This window comes from Hypanus sabinus, chromosome 25 (assembly GCF_030144855.1).
Source record: "Hypanus sabinus isolate sHypSab1 chromosome 25, sHypSab1.hap1, whole genome shotgun sequence".
NCBI lineage: Eukaryota > Metazoa > Chordata > Chondrichthyes > Myliobatiformes > Dasyatidae > Hypanus > Hypanus sabinus.
Genome location: NC_082730.1, coordinates 35,996,352 through 36,018,947, shown reverse-complemented (window position 1 = coordinate 36,018,947; position 22,596 = coordinate 35,996,352).

Below are 22,596 nucleotides of genomic sequence, written 5' to 3'. Positions count from 1 at the left end.
CTTGCACAATCAGCTCAAGATACCATTTCTTTAAAACCCAAAGACACCAAGGTCTTCAGAGATGAAGCAAATAATGGGGTTGCCCCATTGCCTTTCAGAGAACCACGCCAGCGCTCACCAGATAACAAAGAGCAGGCAGTCAAACGGTTCACGTCCTTACGGAAAACCCGGAAAAGGAAACCTGAGATGCAGCAACGCACCCGATTGGCCCACGAGGTACTGTGCACCCTAATGGCAGAGGTCACAGCCATTATAAACGCACAATCATTCCTACCTGTGTCTTCTGACCCAGAAAACCCCTTTATACTTTCGCCATCAACGCTCCTTACGCAGAAGGCAGGAGCACCTCCTCCACCAGGAGACTTCTCAGACAAGGATTTGTACACAAAGCAATGGAGACAAGTCCAGGCTCTGGCAAATCAGTTCTGGCCTCGCTGGAGACAAAAATATCTACCTTTGTTGCAACAGAGACAAAAGTGGACAGAACCCCGAAGGAATCTTCAAGTTGAAGACTTAGTCCTGCTCAGGGACAAGCAAATCGCCCGCAACAGCTGGCCAACGGCCAGAATCACTGCTACATTCCCTAGCGAGGATGGACATGTCAGGAAGATCGAATTGAAGACTACCGACCAAGGCGATGTGAAAATTTAGCAAAGGCCAGTTACAGAAGTTATTCTACTTCTACCCAATGACTGATTAAGAGACTAAGTTTGTACTCTGCTCATTGTGACCTTACGAAGGTCAAGCGGGGAGTGTGCTGTCTTTACGACAGTTATTTAGTTTATAATATTTTCGCTTAGTAATTCATTCAATAGTATTTTCTAGTTAGAATTAGAAGTGTTTAAAGTATATTCATTGCATGTAAAATATATCGGCATGCGATGACGTCACATCCGGTTTCGCCGCGTCTTGTGGGAAAATACCGGTTTGAAATTAGCGCGAGGGTGGGGGCTTACCACGAGGCTCACCTGAGCAGAAGTAGTTTTGCAGGCATGAGAAATCACAGTGAGAGCAACGCTGTAAGTTAATAGATAATCGATATATTGAACTAAGATGTTAATGCCGATCCTGTTAGAAGTAACGACGGTAGATAATGCTTATGCTTTCGTTAGTTAAAGAATCGCGGATAGTTTGCATGGAAGTGTATTTAAAGTAGTCAATGGAGCGGGTAAACTCTCCCTGTATACTGCACCTTAGTATAATGTAGTTATAGTCACCTTTGCAAGTATTTACACTTGAAATGTGATATTAAGGAAGGAACAAATACTGTATCAATCTTGTATTGTTTTATCAACAGTTTTCACCATATGTTAATGTGAAGAGTGAACAGTAAATGGTTAATCTTACTGCGATCTGGTTCTCATTGAATGTGGTTTATCTCGACGTTAAATTCGACGTTATCAGTTACACGCGAAGGAGAACGTTACAGTGACAATCACTCCTATCAATATTAATCCCACTTGCCTGAATTAATTTTATTCCCCTCTATGTCCTACTCAGTCAGGTATCGGTCAAAATTCCTCTTAAATGTTGCTATTGTTTCTGCCTCCACCATCTCCCCTTGCAGATTATTCCAGATACCAGGTGAAAACAGAACCCCTCACATCTCCTTTGAGCCTCCTCCCTGTCATCCTAACCTCTGTCTAGTTTTAGACACCCCTACCATGGAAAATCATCTTTGGCTTTCTATCCTATCTGTACCTCTCATAATTTTAGACTCTGTTACATCACCTCTCTGCTCCAGGAGCTTCCTATTTCAGGTTGATTTAATGTCCTGAATTTAAATGTCCTTCTGGACAGTCATCTAATAAATATGCATCAAATTTTGCATCTGCTTTGTGTGCCTAATGTGTCTGCAAAAGAATCAGAATCATAGAGATATAGCAGAATGGACACAGGCCATTTGGTTCAATTCATTGATACCCAGCAAGCTGTCTACTTGAGCTAGTTCCATTTCCCTGCATTTGGCCATATCCCTCTAAACCATTCCTATCTAAATGCCTTTTGAACATTGTACCTGGCCCTAACATTTCCTCCAACATTTTTTTTTCATATACCCACCTTCCCTGTGCCTCTCAGGTTCCTTTTAAATCTCCCTCCTCTCACATTAAACCTATGCCCTCTAGTTTTATAATTCCTCACCCTTTACCCTCACAATGCCTTTCACCTAATACCCCTCATGATTTTACGAAGTCGCCCCTCAGCCTCCTATACTCCAGGGAAGATTGTGCCAGCAGATACAGTCTCTCCCGATAACTCAAGCCCTTCAGTCCTGGTAACTTCCTCATGAATCTTTTCTGCACCCTTTCCAGCTTAATGTCATCCTTCCTATACCCAGGAAACAGTATTCCGAGTGCAATCTCACCAACTTCTTGTTCAGCTGACCCAAATTTAGGAAAAGGACATCTAAAAACTGCAAATGCTGAAAACACTCAGCAGATCAGACTATGACCATGGAAAGATAATCAGAGTAAACATCTCAGGTTGAAGAAAGAGAAAAGACCAGTTTGTTGTAAGTTGCAGAGAGAATAGGGGAGGAATGGATGGGAAAGGGGGAATATATTGTGATTGCAGAATTGCCTTGGTGATGAGTTAGCCATAAAGTTGATAAATTAGCGAAGGCATTTAGAGAGAACATAAACAAAGGAATATGTAAAGAACAATGAAAGGCTGGCAGAGCTGCAGGAATTCCCAGCAGATCAGTCTTATCTGGAGAGAGAAACTGAGTTAGCTGCACAATCCTACTCTGATATAAAGTCCCGAGGGCTCTAATGTGCATAATGAAAAAGAGTGGCTTCTCAAGTTCATGCTGGGCCTTGTTAGAACAATACAGGAAGCACCAGCTGACAGACCAGCAGTGAAGTGGGATGGAAACTTAACAGGCACTGTGGTTGGTGAAGGCCTCAGTCAAATCTCCTCCACTACCCACACTTCTGCTCTCACCTGAAGTAGAAGTGGAGTGGGGTTCTAATGGACCTCACCTTTCTCTCCACAAGCCTCTGCATCTAGTGCATCATTTGTTGAAATTTCCACCAACTACAACGTGATCCCATGGCTAGTTATATCTCCCCCTCCTCATTTCTTTCTGCTTTCCACAGTGACCACTCTTAGTGGGACTCATCCTTCCCCACTGATCTCAAACCCTCCCCTACAACTCTGTAAGGACCAACACGTGACCCTACATCTCCTCTCCCACCATTCACTTGCATCTCCTCTAACCTTATCTGTTACATCCAGTGCTCCCAATGTGGCCTCTTCCACATCAGTGAGTCCAAGTGCAGACCGGATGACAACTCGCCAAAGGCCTGTGCTCCATCCACCATGGTCAGCTGGAGCTTCCTGTAGTCAGCCATTTTAACTCCCTCCCCACCCCTATTCCCATACCCACCTGTATCTTCAGTCTTTTCCATTGCCAGGCTGAAGCTAAATGCAAACTGGAGGAACAGTGCCTCATATTCAGCCTGGACAGTCTCCAACCCAACAGCATAAACATTGATTTTTCCATTTTCAGATATCCCACTCCATCCTGCCTTCTTTTCTCTCCACCTGATGCTCTCACAAATTTAGCCGCCCTTCCCCCCCCCCGCTCCCTATCATCCAGATTCTTTCCCCTTTCCCACCTACCCCATCGCCTCATCATCCATACATTCCATTGGGCCTTCTCCTCTGACCTCACCCCACCCGTGGCTCCCATTTGCTCTCCCTGCTTCCTTTATTTGCTTCTATGCTTTGCCATCTTTTCTGGTCATTTGTTTGCCTCCTCCTGTCATCTCCTCTACCTCTATTTCACACTTCTCTTGCCTCCATCTCCATCTGCCAATCAACAATACCCTCCCCTACCCCTCACCTGAATACCCTTATCATTTGCCTGATTTTTGCCCCATGCTTCACCTTCACCTTTTTGATACTAGTTAACTTTCCTCTGCTATATCAGTGTGGATGGAAACCCTCAATCCAACCAAACCAGCGACCATCCTTTTTCTCCTGCACTTATGCCTGACCCATTCCTCCGTCTGCTCATTTTGTTGTTCTGCTACAACATCTGCAGTCTCTTATACCTCCTTGGAAACTTAAAGTAACAAGCAATTGAAAGCTCAGGGTTGCCCCTGTGGAGAGATAAATGTGGTTTGCAATACAGTTGTAAACTGGCCTATGAACTATATTTGGCTTCTCCAATATGAGAAGACCACACTCTGAGAACCAGCTGCAGTACTCTAAATTGCAAATAGTGCAAGGGAAAACTGGTTTACCCGAGAGGTTTGTCTGGGTCCTTACGTGGTGAGAAGGGAAGAGTTAAAAAGAGAGGTGTTGCAACCACTGGAGTTGCTTGGCAAAGCGTCATGAGGAGGGTGGCGACAGAAGAGTGGGCAAGGAGGTGTGGAAAGGATTGCTTCTTTTTGAATGCCGAAAGGGGAAGGAGTACATATCTGGCCGTACAACTTTGTTGAGATGTAGAAGGGTGAGCTCCTGAACGGGAAGGCTCAAATCATAAACTCAAGAGAATCTGCAGATGCCGGAGATCTTGAGCAACACACATAATGCTGGAGGAACTGAACAAGTCAGGCAGCAACGACGGAGGGGAATAAGCAATCCACCTTGCAGTGCGAGACCTTTTAATGGATACGTATGGCTAACATAGTCTCTGGGACAGTAAGTTCCAGAAAGGGAAGGGAAGAGTCAGAGCTAGGTCAATGAGAAGCTACGAACAATTGACAACAGAAGCAGTACATTTTTTGAGATTTTCAGTCATGAGAATACTCAACAAAGAGGGGAGTGAGAGAGGCCTGAGAAGGACTGAAACAAGAACAATTGTATATAAAACATAGAATAGTACAGCACATTACAGGCCCTTCAGACCAGAATGTTGTGCTGACCCTCAAACCCTGCCTCCCATATAACCCCCCCCCCACCTTAAATTCCTCCATATACCTGTCTAGTAGTCTCTTAAACTTCACTAGTGTGTCTGCCTCCACCACTGACTCAGGCAGAGCATTCCATGCACCAACCACTCTCTGATTGAAAAACCTTCCTCTAATATACCCCTTGAACTTCCCTCCCCTTACCTTAAAGCCATGTCCTCTTGTACTGAGCAGTGGTGCCCTGGGGAAGAGGTGCTGGCTGTCCACTCTGAATATTCCTCTTAATATCTTGTACACCTCTATCATATCTCCTCTCATCCTCCTTTTCTCCAAAGAGTAAAGCCCTAGCTCCCTTAATCTCTGATCATAATCCAGACTCTCTAAACCAGGAAGCATCCTGGTAAATCTCCTCGGTACCCTTTCCAATGCTTCCACATCCTTCCTATAGTGAGGTGACCAGAACTGGACACAGTACTCCAAGTGTGGCCTAACTAGAGTTTTATAGAGCTGCATTATTACATCTCGTCTCTTAAACTTTATCCCTCTACTTATGAAAGCTAACACTCCATAAGCTTTCTTAACTACCCTATCTACCTGTGAGGCAACTTTCAGGGATCTGTGGACATGTACCCCCAGATTCCTCTGCTCCTCCACACTACCAAGTATCCTGCCATTTACTTTGTACTTGGAGTTTGTCCTTCCAAAGTGTACCACCTCACACTCCTCTGGGTTGAACTCCATCTGCCACTGCTCAGCCCACTTCTGCATCCTATCAATGTCTCTCTGCAATCTTCAATAATCCTGTATACTATCTACAACACCACCAACCTTTTTGTAGTCTGCAAACTTGCCAACCCACCCTTCTACCCCCACATCCAGGTCATTAATAAAAATCACGAAAAGTAGAGGTTCCTGAACAGATCCTTGTGGGATACCACTAGTCACAACCCTCCAATCTGAATGTACTCCCTCCACCACAACCCTATGCCTTCTGCAGGCAAGCCAATTCTGAATCCACCTGTCCAAACTTCCCTGGATCCCATGCCTTCTGACTTTCTGAATAAGCCTACCATATATCCTACATAAGTGTAGCTTGAGCCTTTGCTAGCTCCCATTACCTCTTCACACAAATTTAGACAGAACATCAAATATATGCTTAAAGTAAGATTTAACTTCTGAAATAAAAACAGAACATGCTGGGAAAAGTACTCAAGGTCAGGCAGTATATGTAGAAGGGAAAACAGTTAATGTTTCAGGTTGAGACCATTCATCAGAATAAGTTTCATTCCAGCCCATTCCATTTTCATCAGTTTTCAATCTTTTACTTCATCTGTCCTGTGTAAACAAAGGATCAGAAATTAATTTTGGATGGTTGAACAAAACAACTCCCATCACATCAGTCACCTGCACAAATATCAGGGTCCACCTCAACAGGTCAACATTGAGTCAACATTGTTAACTTTGTACAATTACCTAGGACACATGTCTTTTCTAAATTCAAATAGAACTGTCACAAATTAAGAATTTTGAATTAAAATCTTAACCATTTTGCCTCTCCCTTCTCATTGGGGTTTGATGTATCTGGAGATACAATCATAACCAACTTCCTTTTCAACCATTTTACAGCCAAACAGCTGTATAAATTGTTGTTTTGATGACTATTTACTCATTAATTTTCCTATTACCCTTTGGGTGACCAAGGTCTATAAGATAATTTATTCATACACCCAGGGAATTAACAAAGGGAGTACTGTTCAGATTGATGGCAGTCAAATGAATAATTTGATTTTTATTTATCTTTACTTCCTCAATCCTTGTGCTTTGCTCACTGCATCACTTTTTGAACATATCATTGTAATTAATCAGTCATCTTTTGAGGAAGGTCAAATTGACTTTGTTAGCCTGTCTTCCTTTCAAAAGTGCATACTCTGATGAATAAATACTCACAAGGCAGTATTACAATTTCCTTGAAACCTTGATCTCGCCATTAAAAGAACTTCAAGATCAATAGCTACTTTCATAAATCATAGTTACCAAACGATGCTCAAAGTTTAGTTGCATCTTTCTACTTCTATTAAACATGAGGATTCTACCGAGCTGGATTATCTCTGCATTGGCTTTCTAAACAGCTGCAGACCCCAACACCCACGTTTACTTTCTCTAAATGCAGAATGTTGAAAGAAAAAATCTGCCACATCAACACACGTCAGACAACATACAAGTCTCCATGCTCCATGTAGATCATAAGAGTTATATCCTGAGGTCCTACTGCCAGATCCCTGTTAGTTTGCTGTCTGTCAAAGCTTATTTTTTGAAATGTTTTAAATGTCTCTGATAGATAATATAATATTAAAAAATATTCAAATTAACATAATCAAGAAGACTAACAGAACTAAGGCCCTTATACCCAGTATACAAAGAAGTAAAAGTTATTTAGCTTCTCAAAAGTTTTTCTGCTTCATCCATACTTGAGGAACCATGAATCAATCTGGATACAACACAGTAAAAGAAAATTTTGGTTGTGGACACTGTATGATGTAGAGGTGCCAAGATGAAAATTGAATTCAAAGTGAAATTGTGAGAGAAGATAGGAAACTCATGGTTTCCTCAAATATAGCCAGATAACTTGCAAAATAATTGAATTTTAAACACGAGTGGAGATAAGTTATTGCTGGCATCCTGAAACAGTGGGAATATAACACTACAATATAAAATATAAAACTTTTCCACAAATAGCAATTCCTAGCATTAAAGTATGAGGTTGTTGGTTTCAGAGCTAGAAACTCCAGCTTCAGAGCTTGGGAAAAAGACAATTATGTTGAAATGGTTCACAGATCTGCTTTGATCTTATTGATTGTCAGCACATCGTCAAGTAGCTAAACAGCCTGCCATGCTAATGTGAAAGACATGGCAATATCACAGACAAATGTTTCATTTATCACTCAAGGAAAATAACATCAGTACAAACTGGGTAATTAGAAAATAAGTTATTGCTTGGAAATAACAAATTTTAAGTGATTTGCAAATTCTTGCTGTACTGTCAACAGTAACATTAATAAATGTTGTATACAGTACCTAATTTTGGATTTAAAAAATTTAACTAATCTTTTAGTTTAAATGAAAATAAATAAAATTGCCAGCTTATCAGGTAAAGCCTACTGGAACTTCATATTGCATTTTTAATCTTGGCCTTCCATCTGCCAGACAAAATATGTTCCTTTGTCTTTCCTCTGTCTCACAACCATTTGAGAATTAAGCAATGAACTGAAAATGAACCAGACATTCCACATACTTTGCATTCTGTTTAACTTCCAGAAAAGTGAATCTTCCAGAAAGAGAGTTTGCTATGTGGGTTCTTTTTTATCATTACTGCGCATGGGCATCAGTGGCAAATCCATCTTTATTCTCTTAGTATCAAGACAGTAAGATATTATACATACAGAATCTTTAACACTGCAAAATATCTTAAATTATACAATTTTTAGATAAGCAAAATATGATATTTTTATTACTTTTATTATTCTAACACCGGCAGTTTAACACCCCAGTGAGATAGGGACATGACTGTCCAAGCATGCAAAGTCAGCCCCCACAGACGAGGTGAATAAGATCTACAGTGAGATCCAACAGCCAGGAAGGCAGCACTGTAACACTCCGTGGAGAGTGAAGGGCATGACAAGGCACAGAAGATGTCAGGGTCATCCACTGCAACCAAGGAAGACCCCAGTTTGTAACACTTGATCGTATCACCGAACCCAGACGTCTGAAGTTGAGAGAGTGGAAATGCCCCAGTGCAATGGCTTTTCCACTTTAAAACCCCTTTCACACAGGTTTCCTGTCATCGTCGGACATGATGGACAACCACCATTATTCTAATACTAAACTTAAGTAAAACCATCCAGTTGCAGGGACAGTAGTTGCCATATCTTACCTTCTCAATGAAATGTGAAAAAATAAGGTAAACTTAGTCTCTAAGGTTTGTAAAAGTACTGTCAAGAATTCAGACTATGGATAATGCATCATATAAAATATATGACTGATATGAATCTAATTGTTTGTTATGGTGACTAATGTTTGAAGACTAGTAGCACTATTATTGATATTTCCATACAATGTAGAAGGATACCATTTCAGCCTAGCAAGTTAACGCAGGCTCAATAGAACAGTCCCAGTTGCACACTAATCTTCTTTGTAACCTATTCTCCCCACAGTCCCATTAACTATCCCCAGATTCTACAACTCACAAACACCAAGGTTCAGTGAACCAGCTGACCTGTACATCTCTGAAATAGAGGGGGGATAGCAGAACACCGAGAGGGTACCCATACAGGCACAAGCAGAATGTGCGCCTGGAGTCAGGATTGAAATGCGGCCATTTAGTCTGTGAGCGAGCAGCTCTACTAACTGCACCTCTGTGGAACATTCCAAATGAAGTGGCTGATGAAGAAAGACGCAGTAAGAAAATAATGTCTTGAAACTGTAAGCTATCCTTTTATTTAATAAAGTAGCCTTAACTTTAGCCTTATCTTGGCAGGAACTGACAGTTCCTTTTCAGAATTTGAAAAACAGATATTAAGATTGCCTTATTTCCTGCATGTCAATGAAATACAAATGGAGTGTTAAATGACTTTGTCAGTCCATTTACCCAAAACTACTATTTCCCTGCCAGGCAGTTTAAATTAAAATCCCTCCTATTGACTTAACTGAAAGCTGTTGTTAGATAGCCACTAATATTCTGGCTTTAAAGTTTGATGTCACCAGTACTTTACATGAACCTGTCTTTTTCCTTCTGGCTATGTACAGGATAATGTTGCTTATAAAGAGAGTCACACTTGCAGTTCATTTGGGAAAATAAGATAAATGCTAAGAGAAAGCAATAGCATCAATTCTTTATGCTACTACACATCAATTAGAACAGTTTCATAATGAAACGCCTTTGTTTACTTTGGAGCTCAGGACTGTAACCTGTGTCATTAAACACCTGTGTATGGGTGTTTGTTTAAAGAGGAAACACATAAACATTGTAAATAGAATGTATAAATTTAATGGATCAATGAATGTAAAATGAGATATGAACTGTATATATTGTTATGAATAAGCTATATTTCTGAAATGCAAGTCTGCCACTAACTTAGAGAGTAAAATGATTTGAGGTGCACATGACCTTCACAGTCAATGCTGGTCCATGATTGGGCTAATTCAGGCAAGTTCAAGACACAAATGGTTTTCTCCCTCATTCTTCACGGCATAAGATTGTGTGGCCTGAGTTGAGAACTGCACTTCTTAAAAATACATGGTATTCCAAAAATTACTGCAAATTCTAGAAATCTGAAAAAAAAATCAACAGAAAATACTAAAATAGTCAAAATGCATCTTTGAAGAGGGAAACAGCTGAAGTTTCAATAATACAAGTGAAGCTGCAAATCAGTTGGATTTTTTCTAGTTTAGTGTACTGAATTCTGTGGTCCCTTCTACAGAGGAGAAACCAAATGTAGGTTGGGTGACCATTTTTGCAGAATACCACTACCTGTTACTTTACTTCTCTATCCTGAAGACCCTGAACCTGTCACTTTCAATCTCCATCATACTCCCAACTCTTGGTCTTTGGAATCTCGTACTGTTCCAAAAAAGATCCTGAACAACAGTACCTTGCCTTCTATCTATTGAATTCAACAACCTCCTGTAATTCCCTTTTCCTGTTTGTGACAGACTGGCCAGTTCTAATGCAAGATTAAGGGTTTCAAACTGAATCATCAGCTGTCCACATCCCTCCACAGATGTTGCCTGACCCATCAAATTCCTCCATTATCCTGTGTTTTGCTCTTATAACATAAACTCAGCTCCCTCTCATCGCAGATGCTGCCTGCCCTGTTGAGTATTTCTGACAGTCTGATTTCACATACTGTATCCAGCAGCTGCCTTGTGCTACATCCCACATATCTAGAATGCTGTTCTCACTCAGCTCCTTTTACTTACACCAGTCCTGACAGATGAGAAATGATCATTTCATTTCTGATTGCAGGATTCTGCTAGACAGTGATAATGTAAGTTGCCGCAGGCCTGTTATCCATGACTGGTGGCGGGACAGATGACATGAGAGCCGTGCAGCCTCAGTTGTAGCAAGGACTAGGCCTCAAGCCTCGTGCTTGCTTGCTGCTGCAGACAAGGTGAAAAGACGCAGAAGCTTTACAGCGTGGCATCTGAGCTCGGCTGGGGCTTGGCCACTCCCATCAGTGCTGCCCTCCTATGTTCAAGCAATGGAAGGACAGGCTAGATTGAAATGAATTGAATTGAATTCATTTTATTTCTTACATCCTTCACAATCATGAGGAGTAAAAATCTTTACATTACATCTCCATCTAAATGTGCAATGGCAATCATAGAAATTAATAATAAATAGAACAGTCAGTGTAATATAGAGTACACTCAAGTCAGCCTGAGTTCATCAGTCTGATGGCCTGGTGGAAGAAGCTGCCCTGGAGCCTATTGGTCCTGGCTTTTATACTGCGGTGCCATCGCCCGGATGGTAGCAGCTAGAATAGATTGTGATTGGGATGGCTTGGGTCCCCAATGATCCCATGGGCCCTTTTTACACACCTGTCCTTAAAAAATTGTGTGCATCTGCACACTGCTGGGAGACTGTACCATTAACTGCCAGACATTGTCACTCAGGGTCTTGAACTATACATATGATATTTTCTAGAGAATATTTTTCTTTCCTCGTTGTTTTGAATTGTGTTACTCACTATTTTAAATGTTTGTTTGCTATTTTGAATGTTCTGCACCTTGGCCCCAGAGAAAAACTGTCTCATTCAGCTGTATCTATGTATGGTTTGAATGATAATTAAACTTGATTTGATAAACTAAATGGTTCTGAAAGCAATTATGTTACCTAAATAAACTTGGTGTCTATCCTATCACATACATTTCCCTGTTCTTTCCATCTTTACTTCCCTCTGTAATCCAAAATATGTCTATTTTCTTGTGTTTTCAGTTTAAATTAATGGGCATCAATTGTAGCTTCTATTTTTTGCTGCCTGACCTGCCATGTATCTCCAACGTTTTCTCTTTTATTCCCAAAAGTAAACCACCTGGAAGCTGCTGAAACTCAGTCAAGTTAGATAAGTCATCAAATAATATATGAATGTAGAACTATCTGTTACAATATAAAACAACAATCCTTTTTCAATCACACTTTCATTAAAAATAAATTTTGTTCTTAAACATGATCGTCGAATTATCTGTGCACTCCTGTTCCTCATTTTAGGAATAACATACTGATGGCAGATATTATCTTTTCAGTCACACTCTATCCATGAAAGAATGATAAGAAAACCAGTACATGTTTGAAATGAGATTACTGACAATTAATGCTAAAATAACAGAAAATACTCATTCTGAGACAGCTGTTATGAATCTAATTTTCTGCTCTCAGATCCAGGTTGATAATGTTTGTAATTATAGTCCATCTACATACAGTGTGATTTGAGGCCACATGATAAAACTAAAACAATTTTTGTTTCCCTTTGATATAAACCAAACTAATTTATTTGTAATTCTTCAGGGAAAATATGGCAAAGTCTTTGTTTCATGTTGTATCCTGTCTGGGGAATTTTGCTTCCTGAATTGTGCTTGCACACGTGCAAAATAATTGAATGCTAGTATTCGATTGTGTTGGAGAATTACAAACCACAATGATTCAGAAACATGAATTCAAATCCCTCCAGTGAAGTAGAGAAAATTTAAACTAGGGCTGGCACGATTGCATAGCAGTTGCGATAACATAATTACAGTGTGAAAGACAAGAGGTTCAACTGCGCTGCTATCTGTAAGTAGTTAGTACAATCTCACCACAACCATGTGGGTTTCCTCCTGGTGCTCTTTCTCCCCCTATTCCAAAGGCTAATGGGTTAGTAGGTTAATTGGTTAACCTACCAATTAATTGGATGATGCAGGCTTATTGGGCCAGAAGGGCCTATTACTGTGATGAATCTCTAAATTAAAATGAGTAATCAAATAAATAACTCGTATCAGTGCCAATATCCATGAAACAATTAGATTGTCTACAAACCCATCAGGTTCACGATGTCCTAAGGGAAGAAATCTGTTGACCTTGCTTAAACTCACAACGTTGTGCTCAACTCTTAGTTGACCTCTGAAATGGTTCAGGGGACAAATCGATTACAATAAACCACTACCAAAAATAAAGAAAGGAAATAATAATAGAACATTTTGCTCACCTCACCGCAAGTTTAGGCACAACAAAAACATTTCAAGCTGGACAATTCTGGACAGTGCTCCTCATAAACATCCATGAACTTGTCCCATAGGGAAAGAATCTTCATGGAGGCTATCCAGGCGACAATCAGGTATGATTACAATCATGGCAAATGTTCCAGATTTTCACAGTTTTGCAGGGCAGTTCCACCTTCTGACAGTAACAGTAAGGAGGCAAAACCACTGGATGCCCTGACTCCAAGTAGTTTCTTGAAATAGTGTCAAAATGACAGAAAGATCTGCTACTTTCTTTTAAAGCTGATGTGTCCGCATTCCTCAAATGTTGAACAGCCCAGAAAAATCGAAGAGGGTAACAGCCACATTGTATGTACTCTGGCTGGGCTGTAAGAATTCTACCAACAAGTATACCCATCACTGGCTGAGAAAACTTATTTTTTAAGTCCAAGTTGCCAAACCAGGTCTAAAGCAGGTAATAAGAGAATAATAAACACAAGAAAGTCTGCAGACTCTGGAAATCCAAAACAACACATACAAAATGCTGGAGAAACTCAGCAGGTCAGGGAGCATGGAAATGAATGAACAGTCAACATTTTGAGACGACCCTTCTACAGAATCAGGGAATAGGGAATAAGAACAAAGGAAGCTATTATCTGACACCATCTTCACAAATTACCTGCAGCCCTAGAATAGTGGTAAAGTTTGTCTCTGCAGGTTCCCACTGCCATTGTTAGAACACTATTGTGAGCATACCCTCCATAATCCAGAGCTATTAATCCCTTGCTATAGAAACAGAAAATGCTGGAGAGAAAAAAGCTCAGGTGCTATTTGTAGGAAGAAAAGCTCAGGGAAGAGAGAAAACAAAGTATTTTTAAATTGCAGAGAGGGTAGGAGGCAGGCAGATAGGACAAAATAGAATATCTTTGATAGAGTAGAGTCAGCACTGGTGTGGTAATAAGCTGTCGATGAAGCCAGTTATTGAATTCAATATGTAATCCCAAAGGGTGCAATGTGCCCAAACCAAATGTGCACTCTGTTCATTTCGTTTTCAACTCTCAACAATGAGGCTTTCCATGACTGCATGAGGACGAACATTCAGCTTTGTAATGAAAATTGGCAAGTAGCATTGATTAGCCTCTTTTCACAGCAACAATGTATTGAAGGAAAGATCGCTGAGTTAGGAAATCAAGTAGTTGTATGTTGTTATGTCTCACTTCGCTGAAGCCTTGCCATAATCAGCAAAGCACAAATCAGGATTGTGATAGAATATCCTCCACTTGATTGGAAGTGTAATGCTCCAAAAACATTCACAAGGTTTGGTGCTGCTCAAGACAAAATAGCCAAACTGATTTGAACCACATTATTTGGATCACATATCAGCACATCACAGGATCCAACCTCTCCTCTATGGACTGTCTACGGCGGGGGTCGGCAACCTGCGGCTCCCGAGCCATTTGTGGCTCTTTCACCTCTGTGCTGCGGCTCCCTGTGGCTTTGGGAAATAATTGGTCAGTATTTAATTAAAATGTATTTTATGTTAGTTTGTTAGCTTTTGAAATGTAATTCTAAATTTGAAGATTATGGTGATCTTGTACAATCTAAGTGTGGCGATACATTTCCTCACAATTAGCCAGCATTCCGGCTAAGGGAGATAGCCTACGGGGGTTTGTGAGTACGCGTCTTTTGCAGCATCTGCGTCCATGGGGGCTGGGTTGAGGGAGGCTTAAAAGCAAGGCTGTTTAGTTCGAATAAAGTTACCTTTGACTGCAGTCTTTATTTTAGCGCTGCGTGTAGCGCTACACCGCTACAACGTGTTTTTTATCGCTATTAATATACATCACCACAGCCAATGCCTGACACCCGCCAGTGCGCGCTTTCTTTTAATTCTTCGATCCAAGGTAGGCTACCTATGTAGTAACCTTCAACCCAACGTCTTTTTTTCGGAGTTCAAAATGTTTTTGTTGCATGCAGAAATGTAATTTCGTTTTCTCTGCAGGAGTTCATCAATTTCAAAAATGCAACACATTATAGTTTGTTTATACATAGCATAAAGGCAAAAAAAAACCCGTTGTATGCAGTGTTATTTCATTTTGTGGCTCCCAGTGTTTTCTTTTCTGTGGGGAATGGGTCCATATTGGCTCTTTTAGTGGTAAACGTTGCCGACCCCTGGTCTACAGTATACTTCTCACTGCCTCAGTAAAGCAATTAACATAACCCCACCAAACTGCAACATTCTCTCTACTCACATCTCCCATCAGACTGAAATCACATATCATGAGGCTCAAGGACAGCTTCTATCCCAGACTTCTGAATGGATCTCTTGTGCAGCAGTAAGATGAACCTTTAGCCTCACAATCTCTCTCTCTATGATCTTGCTTTATCGCTGATCTGCACTGCATGTTTTTGGTAATGTTTACACATTAGTTCAGAATAACATATGTGTCACCATATACCACACTGAGATTCATTTTCTTTCAGGCATTCTCAGAAGAACAAAGTAGTACAACAAAGTCAATGACAAATTACACAGAAGCAAAACTGCAAAAACTTGTGCAAAAGAAGACAAACTATGTAAATGGGAAAAAAACAAATAAAATACAAATAGATAGAAAGATAGATAATACTGGGTACATGAGATCAAGAGCCCTTGAAAGTGTCCATAGGTTGCAGAATCAGTTCAAAGATGTGTGAAGTATTCACGCTGGTTCAGAAGCCAGATGGTTGAAGGGTAATATCTTTTGCTGAACATGGTGGTGTGGGACCTATTGCTCCTATATCTTCTTCCTGATGGCAGTGGCAAGAAGAGAGTGTGGCTTAGATGGTGAGGTCCTTGATGATGGATGCCGCCTTCTCGTACAGTACTCCTTCTAGGTGCGTTCAATGGTGGGGAAGCCTTTTACTGGGATAGTCTGGGCTCTATCCACTACTTATTGTAGGCGTTTCCATTCTAGGGCATTGGGGTTTCCATACCAGGCTGTGATGCAAACAGTCAGGATACTCTCCATTACGCATCTATAGAAGTTCGTCAAGGTTTTAGGTAGCATGCTGAATCCGCTCAAACTTCTAAGAGTGTAGAGGCACCACCATGCCTTCTTTGTATTGACACTTCCATGCTGGTCCTAGGACAGATCCTCTGAAATGATAACACAAAGGAATTTAAAGTTACCCTCTACCTCTGATCCCCTAAAGAGGGCTGTTTCATTGACCACTTTCTTCCTCCTGTATTCAATAATCAGCTCCTTATTTTTCTGATATTGAGTGAAAGGTTGTTGCGATGGCACCATTGGACCAGATTTTTAATCTCCCTCCTTTATACCGATTCATCACCACATTTGATTTGGCGAGCAACAGTGGTGTCATCAGTAAATTTAAATAAGGTATTGGAGCTATACGATTCAGCCCAGAGCAGGTACTTCTTCCATGTGGAAGGGTTAGAGGTGGCAAAGCATCACAGAAACTTCTCCACTTGCTGTTTGGCTCTTTCTGACTGACAATTGGTCTGTGGATGACAGAGGGCAAACTCACTGAGGTGCAGAGGAGGGAACAGAAGGCTTACCTGAAGCAGAAATGAATTGTGGGCCCAGTCCAACACAATGTCCTGAGGGAAGCCATATGGGTGAACTACATGTTGGAGAACCAGGTCCACCATCTCAGCATTTGACAGTGGCTTGGTAAGGAATTGAGCCGCTTTGGAAAACTAGTTGAGCAATGTCATAATAACCATCAGAAGGTGGCAAGCCCATGATGAATTCCATGGTAATGTGGGACTAGTATAGTCTGCAGGACCCCAGACAGCCATTGGTTGGAGGAATTGCACTGGATACACTGAGGACAGTCAGCAATGGACTGATGTACATCTGCAATCATGGTGGTCCATCAGAATAGCTGGTTTGATGAGCGAACAAGAACTGTGGATAAGAATTGGGGTAAAATTTACTGCATATGATGAGACTAGAATGAGCGCCATGTGAATCCTATTAGTTAGGTGAAGACTGGAAAGTGCCAACAGGTTCAGGCTGGGAGGTGTCAGTGGGAGCATGACTGTCAAGGGCACTAGGTAATGCTTTGATCACTGTATATAAATAGTATGCAAGACAAGCATTTCACTGTATCTTGGTACATGTAACAATAATATTTGTAGTGTTCTCGCTCAGGTGTAAGAGAACTCTGAACTAAACACCGAGGTAAACCGTAGTCAATGAAAACAGGATTGCAGTAAGATTAACCGTTTACTGTTCACTCTTCCACATTAACGTATGGTGAAAACTGTTGATAAAACAATATAAAATGTATACAGTATTTGTTTCCTTCTTGATATCACATTTACATCGTAAATACTTGCAAAAGTAAAACTACAACAGCTACATTACATTAAAGTGCAGCATACAGTCAGAATCTACCTACGCCATTGACTGCTTTAAATACACTTCAACACAAACTATCCGCAACTCTTTAACTAACGAAAACATAAACCTTATCAACTGTCATTACTTTTAACAGAATCAGCGTTAACATTTTTAATTCAACACATCGATTATCTCATGAACTTACGGTATTGCTTCACTGATGTTTCTAGTGCGTAGAAAGAAAACTTTTCTTGCGTTGATCCTGCACATGTGAGCCCCCTCCTTCCCGTTTCTCCAAACCAGTATTTTCCCACAAGACGTGGCGAAACCGGGTGTGACATCATCGCATGCCGCGATATATCACAGACAACGAATTAACTTTAAACACTCCTAACTTTAACTAGAAAATGCTAACAAATGAATTACTAAAGCGAAGATATTATAAACTAAACAAATGCCATAAAGGCAACACAATATTTTTTATCAATTATGGTATTGCTTCCACTGTTGTAACTATATGTTGTAACCATGTGGTTTTGTGCAGGTCTTGTAGCTTTAGTTTTTGGTCTTGTTCCGTCTGGTGGATTTGGAGCTCCTTTCCGGGTAGTGCAATATTAATATGCAGCAGCATTTCTGGACTCTGGATTGGGGATTGCCAAACGTTATGTGGATTTTCTGGTGTAGTCTGTTTTGTCACGTGCTTATGTGATGTCATTCTGGAGGAACGTTGTCTCATTTTTTAACTGCATTGCATTTGTGGTTTTTAAATGACAATAAACTGAATCTGAATCTGAATAAACCAATATATCCAATACATAATATGTTCATCTTCAACATTCGCTCATTCCATCTTTGCCATATTCAGATTATTGCAGGTGTGATAAGGAAGCTCCATTGCAGTAACATTTATTGTTAGGAATGTCAAGGGCAGCAGGTACATAGGAATATTGGAAGGTTTGTTTCTTTTCAAAATCTTTTCTGAATTGGAAATAATCATCAAATATAGTTGGTCAAAACCCTGTAACTCTTCATCCAGTTGCTGGAATTCATACAATACACTGATGATAATGTTTTGAGAAGGCAGCTCACCATGACTGGTTAAGAATAATTAGGGATGGATGGACAATAATATCTAACATTGTCAACAATGACCTTGTTCCAAAAGTGTATGTATCTATCTATATGTATCTGTCTATATAAATTTATATACATACACATACAAAAATAGATTTCCTGTGGTAATATTAAATATTTGAAGATTAATGTGCTATTCTCATTGAATGCTATTCCCTAATATTCTCATTAAAATGAAAAGGGATTGAAGCTTCATATTTCATAAGTCCTTGCTTTTTAACAGTTGCTAGATCAGTGCTTTTTATTGGATGATAGATATCCAGCTCCCAATATCTAGTTATCATAATGCCACAAATTTCAAATTAAATAAGTGATAGTCTGGTCCATGGGTTGAAATTCAAAATTGTAGAAAGGCCAATTTTGATGGTATCAGAGAGATTATGGCAAGTGTGAATTGGGACAGGCTGTTTTCTGAAAAATGTTTACTTGATAAATGGGAGGCCTTCAAAAGTGACATTTTGAGAGTACAAATCTTGTATGTTCCTCTCACAATAAAAGATAAAGATAATAGGTTTAGAGGATCTTGGATTTCAAGAGATATTGAGGCCCTGGTTAAGAAAAAAAAAGGACTTACATAGCAGGTATAAGCAGGTAGGAACAAATGAGATACTAATGGAGCATAAGAAATGCAAGGGAACACTGAAGAAACAAAAAAGAAGACATAAGGTTTCCCAAGCAGACAGGATGAAGGTGAATCCTAAGGAATTCTATCTATAGATACGTTAAGAGCAAAAAGATTGTAAGGGTCAAAATTGGTCCTCTGGAAGATCAGAATGGTAATCTAAGTGTGGAGCCAAAAGAAATGAGAGAGATCTTAACTGGATTTTTTGCACCTGTATTTACTCAGGAGATGGACACAGAGTCTCTAGAAGTGAGGCAAAGCAGCATCAAAGTCGGGAACCCGACACAGATTACAGAGGAGGAAGTGTTTGCTGTCTTGTAGCAAATTGGTGTCAATAAATCCGCAAAGCCTGACAAGGTGTTCCCTCAGACCCCATGGGAGGCAAGTGCAGAAATTGCAAGGACCTTAGCAGAGTTATTTAACGCATCCTTAGGATAGGTACTAGAGTATTGGAAGATAGCTAATGTTGTTCCACTGTTCAAGAAGGGCTTGAGAAACAAACCAGGAAATTATACACCAGTGAGCCTGATATCAGTAGTAGGTGGTATACTAAGGGATCAGATATATGAATATTTGGATAGAAATAGACTGATTAGGGATAGTCAGCATGGCTTTGTGCATGGAAAGTCAAGTCTAACCAACCTTACAGTTTTCCGAGGAAGTTACCAGGAAAGTTGATGAAGTCAAGGCAGTTTACGTTGTCTACATGAAGTTTAGCAAGGCAAATGACAAGGTCCTACATGGAAAGCTGGTGAAGAAGGTTCAGTTGTTTGGCATTCAAGATGAGTTAACAGATTGGATAATTCATTGGCTTTTTGGGAGAAACAAAGAGTTGTACTAGATAGTTGCCTCTCCGACTGGAGGCTTGTGACTAGTGGAGTGCCTCAGGGATCTATGCTGGGTCTGTTGTTGTTTGTCATCTACATCAATGATCTGGATAATCATGTGGTTAACTGGTTCAGCAAACTCGCGGTTGACAGTAAGATTGGGAGTGAAGTGGACGGCGAGGAAGGCTATAATAGCTTGCAGTGGGATCTGGACCAGCTGAAAAAACAGACTGAAAAATGGCAGATGGAATTTAACGCAGGCAAGTGTGAGATATTGCTCTTCAATAGAACCAACCAGGATAACTCCTACACAGTGAATGGTAGGCACTGAGGAATATGGCAGAACAAAGGAATCTGAAATACAGTCCATAATTCATTGAAAATGGCATCACAGATTGATAGAGATGTAAAGAAAGCTTTTGGCACATTGGCCTTCATAAATCATTGGATTGAGTACAGGAGATGGAATTTCATGTTGAAGTTATATTAGACCTTTTCAAGGCCTACTTTGGAGTATTGGTCATCTACCTACAGAAAAGATGTAAATAAGATTGGAAGAGTACAGAGAAATTTTACAAGGATGTTGTCTGGCCTGGGGGACCTGAGGTATATGGAAAGACTGAATATATTAGGACCTTAGTCCTTGGAATATAGAAGACTGAGAGGAGATTTAATAGAGGTATACAAAATTATGAGGGGCATAAATAGGGTAAATGCAAGTATGCTTTCCCACTGGTGTTGTGTGGGACTTCAACTAGAACTCATGAGCTAAGGGTGAAAGGGGGAAAGTTTAAGGGGAGCATGAGGGGAAACTTTTCCACTCAGGGTGTTGTGAGAGTGTGGAACAAGCTGCAAATACAAGCGGTGCATGCAAACTCGAGTTCAACATTTAAGACAAGTCTGGATAGGTACATGGGTATGAGGAGTATGGAGGACTGTGGTCCGGGTGCAGGTCGATGGGAGTAGGCAGTTTTAATGATTTATCATGGAATAGATGGAAAAAGGGCCTGTTTCTGTGCTGTACTTCTCTATGAATTTATGACTATATCTAGACACTGTACTTTTCAGACTGATGTTCAATGATGTTTTAAGTACTGATTGATGTTCACTTCCTCACACAATGGATGCATTAATGTACGGACTATATATTTTTTAATGGAGCTGTTGCAGCGACTGCATAATTGCCTATATTGTATGTTTCAAGACACTAGAACAGAACATTTAATAGACTGCACTTTGGCAAACTGGTAAATTCAAAGACACTGACATTTTTGAATGTTCATCTAATACTCTGCGTATGTTATAAATGTAAACTTCAATTTAATCGATCTCACAATGAATCGGCAACTGAATGCAAGTCATTCCATTTCCTTTTGGCTTGCCCATCTTTTGTTCCACTGCAATTGGTTTATTATTGTTACATGTAAAAAGCTTGTCTTGCATATTGTTCATAAAGATCAATTAATTACACAATTCATTGAGGTAGCACAAGGTAAAACGATAAGAGACCGCAGAATAAAGTGGAACAGCTGCATTCAACACAAAGCAGAGTTTTCTATAAATTCAATTTATATTATTACAGGAAGGATTGTGAGGTCAAGAGTCCAATTTATCAAACTAGGGAACCATTTAATTGTCCTATAATAGCAGGGTAGAAACTGTCCTTGAGCCTGGTGATGTGTGCTTAAAAGCACAGAAGCCTATAGTGTTTTCTGCTCAAAGGGAGAGGGGAAAAAAGAGAATTTATGGGTTGGAAGTGGGGGAGGGGAGGAGGTTCTTTCACTATGCTAGCTGCCTTAATGGGGGAGCAAAGAAGGATTGACAGAGTTAATGGAGGGAAGGCTGGTGTCTGTGATGTGCAAAGATGTGTCCACAACTCTCTGCAGTTTCCTGCAGTCATGGGCAGAGCATTTGCCATAGCAAGCTGTGATTCATCCAGGTTGGATGCTTTCTATGGTGCATTGAAAAAAATTGGTAACAATTGATGGGGGCATGCTGAATTGTTTTAGCTTCCTGAGTAAGTAGAGCCATCAGTGGACCTTCTTGGCTGTGGAGTCCAAGTGGCTGGATCAGAACATTGCTGATGTTCACTCCTACGAAATTGAAACTTTCACCCGTCTCAATCTCAGAACCATTAATGAAAACAGAAACATTCCTGAAGTTCCTTTCTGAAGTCAATGACCAGTTCTTTTGTTTTGCTGATAAAGAGGGAAAGGTTGTTGTCATAACACTATGTCACTAAGCTCTTCCTCTTTCCTTTCTGTACACTGACTTATCTTTATTTGAGATATGGTCTATTAAGGTAGTTTCATCTACAATCTGCAGATGGGAGTTATAGAAATCCGGTCATGCAGTCATGAGCATAAAGGGAGTAGAGAGGAAAGATGAGAACACAACCTTGTAGAGCACCAGCTTGAGAATAATCATAAAAGGTAAGGATCAATTGCAGAGAAGAAGGTTTGCAGACTGAACTTCAGAAGTTCTCGATGTTTAAAAACTTTCAAACTATTGGGTAAATTCTATTTCATGTATGCATGATTTTTTTCACAAGGTTGGGGTGTTGATGATCATGT